Source organism: Rhinopithecus bieti, unplaced genomic scaffold (assembly GCF_001698545.2).
Source record: "Rhinopithecus bieti isolate Rb0 unplaced genomic scaffold, ASM169854v2 scaffold_905, whole genome shotgun sequence".
Classification (NCBI taxonomy): domain Eukaryota; kingdom Metazoa; phylum Chordata; class Mammalia; order Primates; family Cercopithecidae; genus Rhinopithecus; species Rhinopithecus bieti.
In genome coordinates this window covers 291,667-313,552 of record NW_016803348.1, presented here as the reverse complement: position 1 = coordinate 313,552, position 21,886 = coordinate 291,667, and positions in this window count along the sequence as shown.

The following is a 21,886-nucleotide window of genomic DNA, read 5'->3' as shown; positions in this document are numbered from 1 at the left end:
TTTTTTTACTGTTGATATGTTTGAGTTCATTGTATATTCTGGATATTAATCTCTTGTCAGATGAGTACTTTGCAAATATCTTTTCCTATTCAAGTCATTGTCTATTCATTCTGTTTGTTGCTTTTGCTGTGCAGAGGTTTTTAGTTTAATATAGTCCTTTTTTACTAAAGATTGCTTTGGCTATTCAGGCTATTTTTTTGTTCTATATACGTTTCAGGTTTGTTTCTCTATTTTTGTAAAATGATGTCAATATTTTATAGAGATAGTATTGCATTTGAAGATAGCTTTGGGTAATATGGTCATTTTAATGATATCCTCCTGATCCATGAACATGGGATGTCTTTTCATTTGTCTCTGTCCTCTTCAGTTTTTTTCATCAGTATTCTGTAATTTTCCTTTTAGAGATATTCCACCTCCATGGTTAAATTTATTCCTAGGTATTTTATTTTATTTTTTGTAGCTATTGTAATGTGATTGCATTCTTTTTCAGTTATTTCATTATTGGCATACAAAAGTGTTACTGATTTTTATGTATTAAATTTGTATCCTGCTAATTTACTGAATTTGTTTATCAGTTGTAAGAGTTTTCTGGTGGAATCCTTTGGTTTTCCTAGAAAATAAGACTATGACATCTGCAAAGAGTGACAATTTGACTTCCTATTTTCAATTTGAATACACTTCCTTTCCTTCCTTCCTTGCCTTCCTTCCTTCCTTCCTTCCTTGACTTCCTTCCTTCCTTGCCTGCCTTCCTTCCTGTCTTCCTTCCTTGCCTGCCTTCCTTCCTTCCTTCCTTCCTTCTTTCCTTCTTTCCTTCTTTCCTTCCTTTCTTTTCTTTCTATTTTGCCTGTTAGTTCTGGCCAGGGCTTCCAGTACTATGCTGAACAGGAGAAGTGAAAGTGGACATTCTTGTCTTGTTCCAGTTCTTAGACAAAAGACTTTCAACTTTTCACCATTTAGTATGATGTTAGCTGTTGGTTTGTCATATATGGTCTTCATCAGTTTGAAGTATGGTCCTTCTTTGCCTAGTTTGCTGGGGAGTTTTATCATAAAGCAGTGTTGAATTTTGTCAAATGCTTTTCCTGCATCTATTAAGATGATCATATGATTTTTGTCCTTCATTCTGTTGATGTGATGTATCATGCTTATTGATTTGTGTATGTTGAATCATCCTTGCATCTCTAGTACAAGTTCTACTTGTTCATGCTGTATTGTCTTTTTGATGTGATTTGGATTTGGTTTGCTAGATCCATTGTACCTATGTTCATCAGGGATATTGGCTGAGGTTTTCTTTATTTCTTGTGTCCTTATCTAATTTTGGTATCAGGGTAATGCTGGATGTAGAATGAGTTAGGGACAAGTCCCTTCTATTCAGTTTTTTGGAATACTTTGAGTAGGATTGATATTGGTTTTTCTCTGTATGTTTGGTAGAATTGCACAGTGAATCCATCTGGTCCTGGGCTTTCCTTTGTTGGGAGACATTTATTACTGATTCAATCTTGCTACCTGTTGCTGGTTTGTTCAGGTTTTCTAGTTCTTTGTGATTCAATATTGGTAGGTTGTATATTTCCAGGAATGTAACCATTTCCTCTAGGTTTTCCAGTTTGTTAGCATGTAGTTGTTCATAATAATCTCTGATGATTATTCATATTTCTGTGGAATTAGTTGTAATGTCTCCTTTTTCATTTCTGGTTTGTTTCACTTGGTCTTCTCTCTCTTTTTTGGGGGTTAGTTTAGGGAGAGGTTGATCAATTCTGTGTATCTTTTTAAAGAACAAACTATTTGTTTCATTGATCTTTTGTATGTTTTTTAATTCTCTATTTTGTTTAATTCTGCTTTGATTTTATTATCTTTTCTTCAACTATTTTTTGGCTTAGTTTGTTGTTGATTTTCTTATTATTTGAGGTGCATTATTTGATTATTTATGTTAAATCTTTCTGGTTTCTTTTTTTTTGATGTAGGCATTTATTGCTATAATATTCTGTCTTAGCATGGATTTTGCTGTGTCACACAGATTTTGGCATGCTGTGTTTCTATTTTCATTTGTTTCAAGAAATTTTTTATTTCTATTTTAATTTTTTCATTGGCCCAATGGCCATTCAGAAGCAATGTTGCTTTATTTCCACATATTTGTATAGTTTCCAAGATTGCTCTTGGTATTGATTGCTAGTTTTATTCCATTATGGTCTGAGCAGATACTTGATATGACTTTGATTTTTAAAAATTTGTTGAAACTTCTGCAGTTGTTGTATAAAATATTTTGCAAATTTCTGTTATGTCAATTTGGTTTAAAATCCAGTTGAAGTCCAAAGTTTCTTTGTTAATTTTCTGTCTATATGACCTGTAAAATCCTGAGAGTAGAGAGTCAAAGTCTGCCATATTGTTGTATTAGAATCTATTTCTTTCTTTAGGCCCAGTAATATTTGCTTTATTAATCTGGGTGCTTCAGTGTTGGATGCATATATGTTTAAAATTATTATATCCTTTTGCTGGATTGATCCTTTTATTATTACATAATGCCTTTCTTTGTCTTTTTCAAACTACTTTGACTTAAAGTCTGTTTTAACAGATATAAGTATAACTATTTCTGCTCTCTTTTGGTTTCTGTTTGTATGGAATATCTCCATCCCTTTACTTTCAATCTATATGTGTCTTTACAGGTAAAGTGTTTCTTGCAGGCAGCATATAGTTGGATCATGGTTCTCTAACCACCCAACCAGTCTATATCTTTCAAGTGGAGAATTCAATCCATTTACACTCAGGGTTATTATTTATAGGTGAGGTTTGTTCCTGTCATATTGTTGTTTTCTGTTTTTCTTTTTTGTTTGTTTTGTTTCTTTCTTTTTCTCTTATTGACTGTCCTTGTGGTTTACAATTTTCTGTGGTTGTACCTTTTGAGTCTTTTATTTTCCTCATTTATGTGTTTGCTTTACCACTGAATTTTCATTTTCTTGTGTTTTCATGAAGGTAACTGTCATTCTTTTGCTTCCAGATTTAGGACTCTGTTGAGTGTTTCTTGTAAGACTGGTTCAGTAATGATGGATTCTCTCAGTATTTGATATCTGGGAAGATTTTATTTCTCCTTTATTTATGAAGGATGATTTGCTGGATATAAAATCCATGGGTGGTGTTTATTTTCTTTCAGCACTTTGACTATATCATCCCATTCTCCCCTGGTCTGTGAGATGTCAGCTAAGAAGTCCACTTTTAGTCTGATAGGGACTCCTTTATAGACTATTAGACGCTTTCAATGTTTTTAAAATTGTATCTGTCATTGACTTGATATAGTTTGACCAAAAGGTGTTGTGGAGAAGAGTTTTTGCATGGTATGTGTTGTGGATTGCTAGGTTTCCCGTGTCTGGATGCCTAAAATCACTTGCTGGACTTGAGATGTTTTTATTTGTTATGTTTTAATAGGTTTTCAAATGCTTTTATTCTCTCTTTGCCTTTGGGGATACTGATAATTCATATGTTTGATTGCTTTATAGTGTTCCCTATATCATGAAAACTTCGTTCATTCTTTTCTATTCTTTTTAAATTTTCTTTGGTCTGACTAGATTGCTTCAAAAGAACTGTCTTCAAGTTCTGATGTTCTGTCTTCTGCTTGATCTAGTCTACTGTTGAAGCTTTTTAGTGTATTTTGTATTTCATTTAAGGAATTCTTCAGTTCTGGAATTTCTGTTTGGTTCTTTTTTATGATACCTCTCCCTTTGGTAAATTTATCAACAATATTTCAATTATTTTTTTGATTTCTTTGTATTGTTTTTGGGATTCTTTTATATCCCACTTTGCTTCTTTAGTATCATAATTTTGAACTATTTTCTGGGATTTTGTAAATTTTTTGATTGGGGTCCATTACTACAGGATTATTTTATTCCTTTGAAGGTGTTAGATTTCCTTGCTTTTTTTCTGCTTTCTTGTGTTATTAGGTTGATATATGTGCATCTGGGATAATAGTCACTCCCTCTAATTTTTTGAATTTGCTTTAGTATGGTAGGGCTTTTTCCTGAAGGTGTACCAGTGGTGTTGGTGGGGTAGTAGACTTTGCCTTTGGTTCCAGGTACATGCAGTAGCATAGTCTCTATATAATTTCTTTGGCTGTAAGCAGCAGGAACGATATCTGTGATATTCTTAATGGTTTAGGGTTTGGTTATTAGTGGTGGCTGTGGTGAAGTTTTTCTGGGGGGAGAGATGCCAGATGGGTAAGTCTTTTGGCTCCAGTGGTGGCAGCAGTGGGCTGAGCATGCCTACTATTGAGTCCAGGGTGGCATACACTGACAGTGGTGTTATTGAGACCAGGGAGGGCAATTCTTGGGTATTCTCATGGCCTGCTTGTATGTCAGTAGTGGCATTGGTGGGCAGGGCAGTTGAGCGGGTTCTCTGTTTTGTTCGCCAGCAGTGTACACTGGTGTTGGCAGTGGCTGCAGAGTGAGATTGCCACCCACCAACCCAGAAACACAGCTCTCAGGCTCATCTGCTCTTGGTGGCAGCAGTGCCACAGTGCCACACAGGCAGGGAAAGGATCTCATCCTTTGTGTGTGAGCCTAAGCATGAGGTCATACTGTCAATGGGGGCACAGTTGTCACTCACAGCCCCATACCAGAAACCCTCTAGTTCACCCATCCAAGCCTGCAGTGGCAGCAGCAGCTGTGGCTTCTGTGGTGTGCAGAGAGAAAAGAAGGGGTCCTTCTTTTTACATATAAGTCTGAATACAAAGCCCACTCTGCCAGTGGGAGGGGATCTCGTGCTCTACTTGTGAGGCTGAGCACAGAGTTTGTGTTGCTGCTGGGGTTGGGGTCATTTCTCATAGCCCCAGAAAGGATGCCCTTGGGCTCTGAAAAGTGCATACTTTGGTTTCCTTTGTCCCACAGTCTGCCTTTTTGGTGCCCTGGACTTTCCTTTTCCCACAGAGTAGAAGTCCCTTTGGGATAGACTACTGGAGACACTGAACACCTTTGAATCCAGCTAGCACTGTGACACTGTAGCCTTCTGGGTGGGCACAGGGGGATGTCTATGGGTGCTCCTTGGATATCATGATATTGAGGCTGTGGTTCCCAAGGCAAAATGAAGCCCCATGGTGGCTGTGCTCTCACAACGGCACCCTGCTGCAGCTGCTTAGGTCTTATGGATGTGAGTGAGCAGCACAAGTTTCCTTTCTGGTGCAATGCTCTCCTGATTTGGGTCTCCAAATGAGTGCCTATTCTAATGTCAGGGTTCACGTAAGTGGAAAAGCGCTCTCATGGTTTGGACTGCAGCAGTCTGTGGTGGGCATGTGGACCACTGAATTTCCCTCACTTACTCTTTTCTTATAATACAGAGCCAATCTGGGCTCCCAGCAAATCTTGGCTGAACTGGCTGCTGCCTTCCTCCTCATTCTCTGCCTCAGGTGTTTCTCATACTTCTCTGTTGGACTCTAGTGTTCTCACTAAGATGTTCTCTTCAAGATAAGATAAACCAATGGTAATGCTGGGTCTTCTTTCTGGAAAGGGTAGGTGTCTGATGTCTCTAGTCAGCTACCTTGAACTGGAATCCCAGGGGCCTTTGGTACTAGACAAATCTCTTCATTCACAGGCAAGGGAAGGGGTGCTATGAGAGAACATGGGAAGCAAGAATCAAAGCCAGAACTTGTGTTCTCATTTTCTGATTCCAAATCAGGTGCTTGTTCCCTACCATGCGGCTTGTTTAAACTGAATTGTAATTTTATCCATCTTCATTTTTGTTTTACTCCCTGACTGCAGTGTGTTAGAGGTATGTGTGAATATCCCAATTGTGTATGAACATGGCCTATTGGTCTGCTGTAATTTGCATGAGTAAGTAAGATATTCATTGTTTGGACAAGAGAAAAAAGGAAAGGAAATATGGAATGTAGGCTTTTGTACCATTTTTTTTTCTTACTACTGAATTTTAGAATAAATTTGCCCATGTTGTAAGGCATAAAAACTCTGGAGATAATAAAATATAGCTCCTGTGTATGAAAGGAATAGACAGCTTTTTCCGATTTTAAAGATTATCATGTTTAGTTAAAACTGAAATACTGTAGGAAAAGGCAGTAAGTGCTAAAATATAGATGATTAAAACAGATCCAAAGAGTGAGGAACAGCTCATTCAAGTTGTGTGTGTTTCTTTCATCAAGAAACACAGGGAAAACTTCAAGAAATAATTTATATGTATGCTCCTGGACTTGGATTTGCATACAACCAACAGCCTTAGCAGTAAATTACATCCTGCTGCTGACTTTTAAAAGCCCTTAATGTGGTAAAAATCCACACTAGATTAGAGAGGTTCAGTTAGAGAAAAATAGAGGTCTCCCTTTGTTTAGGGTTTGTGCTGATTCCTTTCCTTTTCCTTCCTTCCTTCCTTCCTTCCTTCCTTCCTTCCTTCCTTCCTTCCTTCCTTTCAGAGATTTTGTTTTCAGTATATTTTGATTTTGGTCATCTCATTTCAGCTCATAAAATTAAAGTGAAGCCATAAAAAAATGACCAATTTGTTGACAATTTTATAGGTATTTGGAATTTTGAGATAGAGTCTGTGGCTGTATTGAATATGAATACCAAGTGATTTACTATATCTCTTGAACTATTTGAGGGTAATCATATAAATGAAGGTATCTTTCTTTAGAACAACCCAAAATACTTTTGTATCTATCTCACAGAAATTGAGATATGTAATTAAATTTCTGAAGTCTGAGGTTCCATCTAGTTTCTCCTTGTAAAGTAAGTGTGTGACTTTAGCAAGTAGTTTAGCTTATTTGAACTGTAGTATCTTAACTGTAAAATCAAAGTAATAGTAAAAATATTTGTAGTTAGAAATAACCTGTGTCCATAGCAATTTACAATTATATTAGATGGAAATAACCTTGGATTTGGAATCACAGTGCCTGCAGTCAGGTTCCAGCTTCTCCATAATGTCTATTTTTTGAGAAACCTGATTTTCTGAACTTCTATTTCGAATTTTACTTGTGATAAACTACACAGTATTTCTGTGAGGAGCTAAATATATGTATACATATATTTATATGTAAAAACTTTTTTAAAAATGTCATGAAAATGCGAATGTCTTCTATTACTTTTAAGTACTGAGGCTTTATAAACATACACACACACACGCACACACACACACACACATATACATCCACACTGATATGCCCTAACGTGTTGTACAGAATTCTGATCATGGACTCCTGTACACTTCAGCCAATATTTAATTGCTCAAAATGCCCTTGATGCTCTTTTTTGAATGGAATTTAGAGCCAGTGTTCAAGCAAAACAAGATTATTTTATTACTTTATAGTTACACTTTGTAACAGACATTAAACACTGACAAGCCAAATCTAAAATATTAGACTTCTCTCACATAAACATTCCAAAGCTCATTCAGGAAGTGAAGCTATAAGAATATAAAACTACACACGATTTGGGGAAGTTCATTTAAAATCCTTTAGCTTCAAAGCTAAAGTCCATTAAGGAAAGAAAAATTTTAATTTTAGTAAAAAATATACTTTTCATAGAGGCAGCTTGGGATAGGAGAGGGCAACAGAGTATGATTCATAAACGAATAGATAAATGCATCAGACATTCCCAAGGTAAAGACAAAAGACAAAAAAAAAATTGAGTTTACATTCATTATCCTAACTGGCCCTGACTGTAGAACAAGGGTTAGGTTTGAGGGTTAATTCAGGTTCTGCAAGGAAAGTTGTGATTGTTACCTTATATTTTATGGATTTGGAACCTTATGCTCAAAAGGCTCAAGTTAGTTTGTATTGGGTTTCACAGCCAGCAAGTAGAAAAGCCAGGACTCAGAACTGTGCTCTCTGACCTCCCCTGCTGCAGACGTGTATGTGATACTGTTTGAGTAGATATATTGTGCCAATTGAGTAAAATGACAAGTCTCAATCATTTTAGGAAATTTGTTTGCCAAAGTTATGGACTCGCCCGGGAAGACAGGTCTGTGCCTTTCTCCGAAGATAATTTTGAGGGCTCCAAATTTGAAGGGGAGAGGGCAGGATATCGAGAAGTACACAGTTTTCATGTAAGAGGGGGCTTAGGGAAAAGTAGTCATTCATGCCTTTGCCTGGCTCAGAGAATCTGCATTTTTTACATAAGATGGCACAAACAAAAGGGTCAGAGGGAAAATGTGGGAATCTGCATTTTACGTAAGTTAACACAGACAAAATGGAGTAGGGTTACAATCAGATGTGCATTTGTGTCTGATGGGCTGAGATGACTGCACCCGTAAAGATAAGCTACCAATTTGCATTGCTATGGTGAAGTTTTAACAGCTCACTAGGAATTTTCTTGTGGGGAAAATACGGGGACGCTTGTAGCTTTTCTTCTTGTAGCCATCGTATTTAGGAACCAAAAGGGGAAAGCAGGTTTGAGTGACCCAGTTCCCAGCTTGACTTTTCCCTTTGGCTAAATGAGTTTGGGGTCCCCAAATTTAATTTTCTTTCAAAAATGAATGCTGCAGGTTAAAAATAAAGTGGTCTATAAAAATAAAATATTGTTGAGCTGAACTTTCCTCTTCCAAGTGGGAAAGACACCCACCAATGCCCTCATGCATGTAGAAGGAAACAAGCACTCCCTTTTCGTGCCAGTTCTCGGGCATGTTACTTTTATAACTGGACGTAAGAAAAGGATATAAATGCCTTTAGGGTGCCCCCTGTATAGTTGGCAATAACTATATTTGTACACACAGTTTTGCTACCAGTCAAAAATCCTATCAGGATTTGATGAGAATCAAAGAGCTCATTTCATAAGGAAAAGGGTCTTAATTTTCTCCTCCGCCCTGGCTTTTCATGACCATATCTACATTTGAGTGACAGTTTCATAAGAACAAACCGAGGACATGAAGGAGGAGATGCTTTCTTTGGCCAGATGTGAAAGAACCAGGCACATTTCTAGATGAATAAAACATTTGAATATTACAGCAATTGATTATATTATGGCACTCTCCTTTGCTACTCAAAATTTAAACTTCCTTATAATGCCCAATTTTTTATAAAGATAGTATTGGGTTTATAAAATTTAAATAGAAAAGTAGACTCTCATAGGAGTAAGGTATGACAATGATAATAATTGTTATATTTGAACAACATTTAATTCTGCAATACATTTTATTATAAGAAATTTTATTTTAATTTTATAATACATATTGTTGAACAGCAACTTATTTGCTGTAGCCAGAACACAAGAGGAAATAATATGTATTTTAATTCTGATCATAGAGAAAACACACTAACACATATACCATCTTATTCCTTTTGGAATGAAATACAGAGACTTGACCATTCTTTTCTACTCTCCACCTCCAAGACTTATTTTGTGCACTGTTATTTCTTTGTGATGTGAACAATGAATTATAGGGGCAAAATAAGGTGCTTCCTATGGCTGCTAAGAGGGCCAATAGCCACTGATATGCCAACAAATCTCAGCTTAATATTTTCTCCTTCAAATATGTTCCTCTTTCTATACTCTTTAATAAATGAAATAATCATTTCTAGGTTTTAAAATCAGAAACTTGGCATCATCCTTGATTCCTCTTCTGTCACTCCTCCATATTCCTACATTCAGTCACTAGGAACTGTCAGAGGCATTTGAACCAGAGCGACTCCACTTTGAGTGATGGCTAGGAAAATGAGGCTGAGAGCCGCTGGGCTGCATTCCAGAAAATTAGGCATTCCTAGCCTCTAGATGTTTACGATTAAGGAAACAAATGAATGATGTTTACTGAAACAGAACCCAGACTTGGGTGTGTCCAGATATCCTGATATCTGGAGAACAAGGGCATTCCTAATTTTGCTTTAAAGATAATAATACTGATTCTTGCAAAATATAGTAATTAAGACAATTAATCCTTTATCACAAAACCTTGTAGCAGAGCACATCTCCTCCCTAAGATCTATTTTTATCATATATATACACATATATACACATACATATATACATATATTTACACATATACACACACACATACACACACATATATATATATGCATTGTACCTAGGGTGGATGTGTTCTTACTTTCAGGAATGTCCTACTTGGTCTTTGAAGTAGCTGTCCTTTCACCACTTTATTTTCTTAATAAATTTGCTTTTACTTTGCACTGTGGACTCACCCTGAATTTTTTCCTGGGCGAGATCCAGGAACTCTCTCTTGGGGTCTCGATTGGGACCCCTTTCCGGTAGAAGAACTATTGATGCTATCTCATTATTCTCTTGGATTTTCTCCATATAGGCCACTCTCTTAGTTCAGGCCATCATCCTCTCTTGCTTTGGTCATTTCATAACTTCTGAATGCTTTCCTTCTTTTTTGTTTTGCCTTACTACATTCATTTCTGTTTCTTGGCATTTCATATTTTTTTTCCTTGTTTTTCCTTGCTGACTGGAAATATATGCTTTCTTTACCATACCAAGAACGCCATGCATCTCTTTATTAATGGCAATGATTACTAGACCACAACCTATCCTTTTGCTTGAAGACTTTCTTGGAGCCTGTTGTATTTCTGTTCTAATTTGGATATTGCTTTCAGGATTGCTGCTAAACTCTTATTCTTATAAATATATATATATTTTTTTCATGGGAAGTCTTGGTTTAATGCCACTGTTTTTTATATCCTACATATTTTCTTCTTTCTTGCATATATATTTTTATGGGAATCTATTCTTTCTTGCATATATATTTTTTATGGGAATCTATTTTCTTTTCTTTTTTTTTTTTTTTTGAGACAGTGTCTCACTCTGTTGCCAGGCTGGAGTGTAGTGGTGTGATCTGCAACCTCCGCCTCCGAAGTTCAAGCAATTCTTCTGCCTCAGCCTCCTGAGTAGCTGTGACTACAGGCACATGCCACCATGCCCAGGTAATTTCTGCATTTTTGGTGGAGATGGAGTTTCACCATGTGGACCAGGACCTTGTGATCCACCTGCCTTGGCCTCCCAAAGTGCTGGGATTACAGACATGAGCCACCATGTCTGGTGGGAATCAATTTTCAAGAAAATTATTCAAAAGGGGAAACTGAGAGTAAACTTTGAGTGTTTATGTATTTTTATTTTGCTTTTATGTGTGGAATTTTATATTCAACTAATTTTCTCTCAGAACTTTAAAGACATTTTCCATTGTCTTGCATCATATAGTGTCAAAATAAGAAGAGCATAATGCCTGTACATTTCTCTTTCTTTTGTAGATGACCTTTTATATTTTTTTCTATTTCCATGGTGACCTCAAGATTTCAGTATAATTGGAGTTGTGGGATTTCACACTGACCAAACAAACACAACACCTCCCTGTAGGAATATTTATTACAATCCAGAGTATATAGAACTTTCACAAAAATAGACTTTACCCTAACAATGAGATCCAAACTGAAAAATTACAAACCAAATATAGAAAAATATCCCAATATGAGAGAGACATAGGATATACAACAGATAAAAGTATTATTCATCCTTCACCCCAGTAATCTAAGGTGTTAGATAAATATCGTAGAGGTGACAAAATAATTAAGTTTAGAGTTATTTTAAAATATAAATAATCATAAAACCATATGAAAGTTGCACATTTTAACAAAAGACATATTTGTCAAAGAACCAGATCAGCCCAGCAATAAGAAATCGTATTGAAATTTTAAAAGACTCTGTATATAGTGAAAAAATTAAATAGCAAATTAGCCATAGGTGAAGAGAGAACAAGTGTGTTGAGATAAGGTACTATGGAAATTACACACAACATCACACAAATCTATAGAATGATATAAAACATGAACATGAAGTTATGAGATAAGGAAGACAGAATGAGAACATCTGACAAATATCAAGTAGAAACTACAAAAGGAGTAGAATACAAAAAGGTGGCATAGTATTTGAAATGATAATAGCCAAAAATATTTCCAGAACTTAAGAAAATTACTAATTTTCATATTGGTATTTAGGAAGTATATAATCGCTTCATATTAGACCTCTGTGAAGATCACTTTCTCTTTTAAGAGTCCTTTTAAATGTGCATATTCAATTCAAACTCCCTTTGCCTGGCTAACTCTTACATATATTCTTCAGAAATAGATGCCATCTTCTATGAGAAGTCCTCTGTGATCTATTATGTTTGAGTAGGAGCTATTTGTACCTGTGCTTCCTGTGATTACGCAGCAAAACCCTTCTGGTTACTCAGTTTATAGCATCCCACACCAGATTCTCATACGTTTTCCACTTAGATGTTTTTACCAGTAGAGTGTTTACATCTTTCCATTGTTGAATTTCCACTGACTACTACATAACAAGCATTCAATATATTTCACACCACATTCTGCGGCTCTGAAGTGCAGTATAATTGCACAGAACCTCAAAAGAAGTATTGAGGCAAGACTTCATATACCATTTTGATGCATCACAAAGTCAATACCATACAGTAAGCTGTAGAAGCTATAGATGAGTGTTATCATTTAATTTTTATGTGTTATCAGATTTAAGGAAGAAAATGGAGCTTATATTCATCGTGGTAAGAAAAAGTTTAAAATATTGTGGTCTGTATGAAAAAAATTCACCTATAATTGTGTTTCTTAAGCATGATTAAATTCACAAATCTCTTTATTATCATTACATTTACTTTAGAATCACAGGGTACACGTGTAGGTTTGTTACATGGATATATTGCACAATGGTAAGGTTTGGGCTTCCAGGGTACCCATCATCCAAATAGTGAATATCATACCAGCAAATAATTTTTCAACCCTCAGCCTCTCTTCCATTCTTCCCCTTTTGGAGTTCCTAGTGAATATTATTTTTATCTTTATGTTCATGTGTACCTATTGATAAACCTCTTTAAAAGAAACAAAATTTATGAATCTTCATAATACATTTTATTTATGCATTGAAAAATTTATAAAGGTTTATTAAAGACAGAGCAAAATTAGCTTTACTGTAATGTTATTTTAAAATATATAAAGCAGGAACTAATCTAGAATTCCCTTTTTCTTACAAAATTTATAAATCTCTGGTAAATCCTATAAAATCCAAACAAATTTAGAAATATAAATACAAACAAAGGCTATAAAACCAAAACAGGCAAATTAATTATATATATTTGATGAGATACATAGTGCTGTTTTCTGAAATTAAATCTATTGTGTTTTATCTTAAGTTAGCACATCCCTTTTACCATGTGCCTTGTGATGTCTCAATTCTGTCATCACTTTCTGTTTTAAATCTCTGTGGCAGTCAATTAGACTTCATTCAGCACAAAATGCATCTTCTGTGTGATAATCTCCTTTATTCTTTTCTTGTTAGCCTGGACAAATTAATGAAGTATTGCCTGGTAGTAGCTCAATTGCTAAAATCAAATTCAACCTGAGGCATTGCAATGTCCAGTAATCTGTAAGTCACCCCATTGATTCAGAATATGCTTCTTTTAATTTTTGGGTTCTCTCAGAGATGAAAACTTATATTTAAAATGTTCATAGAAAACTCTGTTTGCTAAGATTATGTCCTCATACCTCCAGGTGTACCCAGACTCCTTTCGGAGAGACTCTGCTACTACTTTGATAAAACCATTTCTTAATCCGGGTTCTGCATGATCATAATCAATTTGAACATACGGGAACTAAATAATTTGCAACTTAACAATTGTGATTCTGAGCCCTTGAGTTAATAGGAAAGATTTTGAAAGGTTATTAGAAAAATGGGGAATATAAAAAATAGGAGCTCTTTTGAATCCAGAGTATTTTCAGTAGAATAATCCAAGAAATTATTGTTACTTAACAAAAATTATTTTTATTATTATTTCTGATTGACAAATCATTATTATATGCATTTATGGAGCTCAATGTGAGATGTTGATATATGTATAAAATGTGGAACGATCAAATCAAGCTAATTAACATCTACATCATCTCCCTTGCCTATCTTTTAAAATGTTAAGATGTTCTAAATTTACACTTTTAGTTATTTTGAAATACATAGTACATTATTATTGACTATAATCACCCTATTGTTTAATGGATCTCAAGACCTAATCTCCTATCTGCAAATTTGTACCTTTTGACCATCTCCTCATTTCCTCTCCCCCGTTCCACCCATCCTCTGGTAACCACCACTCTACTGTCTACTAAAAGTTCAACTTTTTTTAGATTCCATATGTAAGTGAGATCACATGACATTTGTCTCTCTGTGCCTGACTTATTTCACTGAACATAATGTCCTATAGATTCACCTACATTGTTGCAAAGGATGGAATTTCTTTGTTTTTAAAGACTAAATAGTATTCCATCTACAAATGTACCCAGTACATATGCATACATATATATATATATATGCATGTATGTACATGTGCAGGGTACATGTGTGGATTTGTATTCTATATATACACACACATATATAAAATATATATAACTTGCATATATATACACACATATATACACACACCATATACATGTGTGTATATATACACATATATGGTGTGTGTATATAGTGGTATATGTGACTATATATACACACATACTATATATACATATACATACATGTACTATATACATACTATAGTATGTGTATATATAGTATGTGTGTGTGTATAAATATAGTCACATATACCACATTTTCTTTATCCATTCATTTGTTGATGGAGACAGATTGATTCCACATCTCTGCTGTTGTGAATAATACTGCAATGAACATAGGAGTACGGATACTGCTTTAACTGATTTAAGTTCCTTTGGATATATACCTAGAAGTAGGATTATTGGATCATAGCGTAGTTCTATTTTCAGATTTTTGAGGAATCTTCATGCCATTTTTCACATTGACTGTACTAATTTACATTTCCACCAACAGTGTACAAGGTTTCCCTTTTCTCCACATTCTGTCAACAATTATCTTTTGTCTTGTTGGTAAAAACCATTCTAACAAGTGTGAGGTGATATCACATTGTGGTTTTAATTTGCATTACACTAGTAACAGTGGTGCTGGGCATTCTTTCAAATTTATGTTGGCCTTTGGTATATTTTCATTTGAGAAGTGTTTGTTCAGATCCTTTGCTCATTTTAAAATCAGGTTATTTGCTTTCTTGCTATTAAGTTGTTTAAGTTTTTTACTGTATTAATTTATTATCATGGTGTGAATAAAAACATACCCAAGACTGAGTAATTTATAAAGGAAAGAGGTTTAATTTACTCACAGTTCAGCGTGGCTGGGGAGGTCTCAGGAAGCTTACAATCTTGCTGGAAGGGGAAGCAAACAGGTCTTTCTTCACATGGCAGCAGGAGGTAGAAGAATGAGAACTGAGCAAATGGGGAAACCCCTTATAAAACCATCAGCTCTCACAAGAACTTACTGTCAGGAGACTAGCATGGGGAAAATTGCCCTCACGATTCAGTTGTCTCCCACTGGGTCCCTCCTACCACATGTGGTGATTATGGGAACTACAATTCAAGATGAGATTTGGGTGGAGACACAGTCAAACCATATCACTTACATATTTTGGATATTAACCCCTTACCAGATGTATGATTTGTAAATATTTTCTCCCATTCTGTGGGTTGTTTCTTCACTTTGTTAATTGTTTCCTTTGCTGTGCAGAAACTTTTGATTTGAAGCCACCCCATTGATCTTGTTTTTTTATTATTATTTGCTTTTGTTGCCTATGGTTTTGGGATTACAGGAAAAAAAGAAAAAAAGAAAGAAAGAAAAAAAGTCATCCTAATGGGAAAAGAAAAGGTAAAATTGTCTTGTCTTTGATCTTACAGATAGAAAAATCCTAAAGACTGCAAAATACTGTTAGGACTAAATTCATTTATTGAAAAGGAATAAATTCATTTATTAAATGAATTCAGTAAAGGTGCAGGATACAAAATCAACATACATACAAGAATCAGTAGTGTTTGTAATCACCAATAATAAACTATCAAAAAAGGAAAGTAATAAAACAACAGCATTTATAATTGCAACCAAATACAATTTAAATACTTAGGTAAAATCTAACCAGGGAGATAAAAGATCCATATGCTAAAAACTACAAAACACTGATAAAAGAAAATGAAGAAAGCACAAATTGATGAAAAGCAGTCCCATGGTCATGGATTAGAATAATTAATATTGTGAAAATGTCCATACTACCTAAAGCAATCTGCAGTTTCAGTGCAATCACTATGAAAATTCCAATTTCATTTTCATAGCAATAGAAAAGATAATCTTAAACTTGTATGGAACTTCAGAAGACCCTGAACAGCAAAAAACAATCTTGAGCAAAAGGAACAAAGCTGGAGACATCACATTCCCTTTTGAAACATATTATGAAGTGATTGTAACCAAAACAGTATGGAACTAGCATAAAAATGGACACAGAGACCAATGGAATAGGAAGGAAAGCATGAAAATAAACCCACATATTTATGTTCAATTGATCTTGAAAATGTTTTCATCTTATTTTGCTTTTTGGTCTTTTTAAATTACATGATGTTTTTTGAAAAGTAACTTTACTCAGCATACATGGTGAGTATGTGATCAGCTTAGGATTAATTTTTTTTGATAACCATTTTCTGCTCAGTGTAATTTTGTTATATTTAATCCCAGTAACTTCTAGGGATTAAAGTGTTAAAATATCATTAGACTGTTAAAAAAAAGAGAGACACATTTTCATTTCAAGATAACAAGTGAAGTTTCTTGCACTGTGGACCAGATAGTATGAAAATGACCCATTTTATCCTACTTTGAAAAAGACACGATAAATTGTAACACCCATGGCTTGTTTTTCATTTTGTTTTCTTTTGTTTGGTTTTGGTAGGAATTCAGGAACTCCGCACTCTCTCTAAAACTCTGTTAAGGTAAATGGGGCAGTAACAGTTACATTGTTAAGAAAATAGTAAAATAGAATGGCCTAACCTTCTGTCCTATTGGTGAGATGGATGCAGTTTCTTCTTTAAAAATAGTTACTATTTTGTTTTGCTTTTGTTACCCCTAAGGTACATTTTGCTGAATCAGCAGGTAGGTAGATGTGTCTTTTACATATATTTATTTTAGAGATAAATATTATGAAGCCTAACTTCACTTGACAACTTGTGACACATTTAAGGATCCCTTTGATGTGTCTCAGTTCCATTATCTAAAGCCAGAATGTTTAAGTTTTCTTAAACTGTGCTTTCTTCAAAAATCTTAAACTAAAGTTAAATATGTAAAGCTAATAACATAAGTACTCTTCTGGTTGAATTTGGAGTGGAGAAGTAAAGAAATCCCCAATAGATTTTTCTTATATCTCTTTTGATAATTTCCGAGCTACCTCTAGGGAGTCCATTGAACTCTTTGAAACCACTAACATGTTGAAAACTACTAATTTAAACTATCTTAGGACATCAGATTTGTTCTGTAGCAAAAATGAAGATGTCTTGTGAGGCAATGAGTTCAAAATGTAAACAAAATTGAGAATTCACTCTCATTGGTCAGTCAAAAAACGATCCTGACTCTTGAGGTAAGCTAGGGAGAGAAGAGGTCAAGGCTAAGTTACTACTATTTGCACTGTTACTATTTTGTCATTTTTGAAAAATGCTAAGTATCGTGAGAGTTCTCTTGGGATTACCTTGAGAATTAGTGACTTTAATCCAAGTTTAAGAACTTTGCCAACTTAGGTCTTTGAGGCCTAAATCTTTCTATTTAGTTTTTAGAAACTAAATAGAAATGAAATAGAAAGATTTAAGATAACTAAAACTAAATAGAAAACTGATTGGAGGGAACTGTGGAGTACTATGTTTACGGATCATTATCGTGTCATAAGATGTTAAGACGTTCATGTTCTGTAGGATACTGTCCCATTGCTGGATGTGTAAAGGGGGAGAAATAAACCTGTGGTGTGTCAGAACTTGGGTTGAGAAAAGAGCTAGTTTTGAAGAAAGTTGTGTGTGTGTGTGTTTTTGTGTATCTCAATCAACTCAACACAATCCATCTATTGCTATAAGATTAAGAGGAAGGAAATATTTTGATTTAGTGTTTCAAAAAGCCTGAAGTGGAAATTTCTCAAACTTTATCAAAGTAATTAATTTCCAAATATATATATTTCAAATTCTCAAGTATTTCATTAATTCTCAAATCTATGTCTGTGTGTGTCTGATCTGGGAAAGGTACACACCTTTATGGGTATCAAAATCAGATAGTGAGCTTTAGATTAAGTATAAATAATGAATCAAACACAGGTCATACTTTGGTCCAGTTAGTTACAGAGTTGCTGGCTAAAACAGAGTTGTAGAACACTGGGGACAGGTTGAGAAATATTTTTCCTGACACCAGGACTTAGTTTTGAATTTCTATCTCTGTAAACTCTAATTAGCAAGGTTTCTTGCTCATTTTTGTGTTGACTTAGTTTCTATGGAAGAAGTAGAAAATTGAGGATCTGGCAAGGTGGCAAAATAGGAAGAGCTCCGGTCTGTTGTTGCCAGCGAGACCAATGCAGAAGGTGGATGATTTTGATTTCTGCATTTCTAAGTTAGGTACCTGGTTCCTCTCACTGGGATTAGTTAGACGGTGGGTGCAGCCCATGTAGAGTGAGCAAAAACAGGGTGGGGCATCACCCCACCTGGGAATTGCAAGCAGCCAGTGGCCTCAATACCCCTGCCAAAGGAAGGTGTGAAGGACTGTGCTATCTGACCCAGACACTACAATTTTCCCACGGTTTTCACAACCCACAGACAAGGACATTCCCTCTTGTGCCTACACCACGAGGGCCCTGGGATTCAAGCATAAAACTTGGTGGCTGTTTGGGCAGACACTGAGTTAGCTGCAGAGGTTTTTTTTCATATCCTAGTGGTACCTGGCATCTCAGTGAGACAGAACCATTCACTTCCATGGAAAAGGGGCTGAAGCCAAGGAGCCAAGTGGTCTTGCTCAGTGGGTCCCACTCCCACAGAGCACAGCAAATTAAGAAACACTGGCTTGAAATTCTGGCTGCCAGGACAGCAATCTAAAGTAGGCCTGGGACGATTGAGCTTGGTCAGGGGAGGAGTGTCCACCATTACTGAGGCTTGAGTAGGTGGCTTTCCCCTCATGGTGTTAAGGAAGCTAGGAAATTTGGACTGGGAAGAACTCACCACAGTGCAGCAAAGTGACTGTTGCCAGACTGCCTCTCAAGATTCCTCCTCAATGGGCAGGGCATCTCTGAAAGAAAGGCAGCAGCTCCAGTCAGAGGCTTATAGAGAAAACTGCCATCTCCCTGGGACAGAGCACCTGGGGGAAGGGGTGACTGTAGGTATAATTTCAGCAGAATTAAGTGTTCCTGTCTGCTGGCTCTGAAGAGAGCAGTCGATCTCCAGGCACAGCACTTGAACTCTGCTAAGGAACAGACTGCCTCCTCAAGTGGGTCCCTGACCCACATGCCTCCTGACTGTGAGAAACCTCCCAGAAGGGGTCAACAGACACCTCATATGGGAGAACTCTGGCTGGAATCAGGCAGGTGCCTCACTGGGATGAGACTTCCAGAGGAAGGAGCAGGCAGCAATCTTTGCTGTTCTGTAGCCTCCGCTAGTGATACCCAGGTGAACAGGGTCTGGAGTGGACCTCCAGCAAACTCCATCAGATCTGCAGAAGAGGGGTCTTACTCTTAGAGGAAAAACTAACAGAAAGCAGTAACATCAGCAGCAAGAAAAGGACACCCACACAAAACCCCAGCCAAAGGCCATCAGTGTCAAAGATCAAAGGTAGATAAATCCATGAAGATGAGGAAAAACCTACAAAAAAAGTGCTGTAATTTCCAAAAACCAGAATGCCTCTTCTCCTCCAAGTGACCGCAACTCCTCTACAGCAAGGGCACAAAACGGGACAGAGAATGAGTTTGACAAATTGACAGAAGTAGGTGGGTGAACAATGGTGCTCCTGAATTACTACTGAGTAAATGACAAAATTAAGACAGAAATAAATAAGTTCTTTGAAACCAAGGAGAACAAAGAGACAACATCACAGAATCTCTGGGACACAGCTAAAACAGTGTTAAGAGGGAAATATATAGCACTACATGCCCACATCAGAAAGTGGGAAAGATCTAAAATGGATACCCTAACATGACAATTAGAAGAACCAGAGAAGTAAAAGCAAATAAATTCAAAAGCTAGCAGAACACAAAAAAGAAGATCAGAGCAGAACTGAAGGAGATAGAGAAACAAAAAACCCTTCAAAAAATCAATGAATCCAAGAGCTGGTTTTTTGAAAAGATTAACAAAATAGATAGACTGCTAGATAAACTAAAGAAGAAGAAAAGAGAGAAGAATCAAATAGATGCAATAAAATATGATAAACAGCATGGTCCTGGTGCCAAAACAGATATACAGACCAATGGAACAGAACAGATGACTCAGAAATAACATCACACATCTACAACCAACTGATCTTCAACGAAACTAACAAAAACAAGCAATGAGGAAAGTATTCCCTATTTAATAAATGGTGCTGGGAATATTGACTAGCCATATGCAGAAAACTGAAACTAGACCCCTTCCATACACCTTATACAAAAATTAACTCAAGACTTATTAAAGACTTAAGCATAATACCTGAAAACATAAAATCCCTAGAAGAAAACCTAGGCAATACCATTCAGGACATAGGCATAGGCAAAGACTTCATGACTAAAACACCAAAAGCAATTGCACCAAAAGCCAAGGTTGACAAATGGGATCTAATTAAACTAAAGAGCTTCTGCACAGCAAAAAAAACTATCATTAGAGTGAACAGGCAACCTAGAGAATGGGAGAAAAAATTTGCAATCTATTCATCTGGCAAAGGGCTAATATCCAGAATCTAGAAGGGACTTAAACAAATTTACAAGAACAAAACAAACAACCCTATCTAAAAGTGGGCAAAAGATATGAACAGACACTTCTCAAAAGAAGACATTTATGTGGCCAACAAACCTGTGAAAAAAAGCTTATCATCACTGGCCATCAGAGAAATGCAAATCAATACCACAGTGAGATACCATCTCATGCCAGTTGAACGGTGATCATTAAAAAGTCAGGAAACAACAGATACTGGAGAGGATATGGAGAAATAGGATTGCTTTTACACTGTTGTTGGAAGTGTAAATTAGTTCAACCATTGTGGAAGACAGTGTGGTGATTCCTCAAGGATCTAGAACTAGAAATACCATTTGACTTAGCAATCCTATTACTGCGTATATACCCAAAGGATTATAAATAATTCTGCTATAAAGACATATGCACATGTATGTTTATTGCAGCACTATTTACAATAGCAAAGACTTGGAACCAACCAAAATGCCCATCAATGATAGACTGGATAAAGAAAATGTGGCACATATATACCATGGAATACCATACAGCCATAAAAAATAATGGATTTATGTTCTTTACAGGGACATGGATGAAGCTGGAAACCATCGTTCTCAGTAAACTAACACAGGAACAGAAAACCAAATACCGCATGTTCTCACTCATAAGTGGGAGTTGAACAGTGAGAACACATGGACACAGGAAGGAAAGCATCACACACCAGGGCCTATTAGGGGGTGGGGGACAAGGGGAGGGAGAACATTAGGACAAAAACCTAATGCATGCAGGGCTTAAAACATAGATGATGGGTTGATGGGTGCAGCAAACCACCATGGCACATGAATACCTGTGTAAGAAACCTGCACATTCTGCACATGTATCCCAGAACTTAAAGTAAAATAAAATAAAATAATAGCTAGAAAATTATCTTTGTTCCTACTCGTGCAATCTGTCTGCTTGGTATTTTACAGTTGGAGGTGAGCTTGGGAAGATATACTAAATTCCAATCTTCTGTTTCATTTGGAATTCCCACCAAACACCCCCTCTGTTCAAGTACATGGGTTCACTAAAAAGGAAAGTTCTGAAGAATAACAGAACTTGCCATATTTCATCAGGGATTTGAATAGTCCCAATGATTTATTTGAA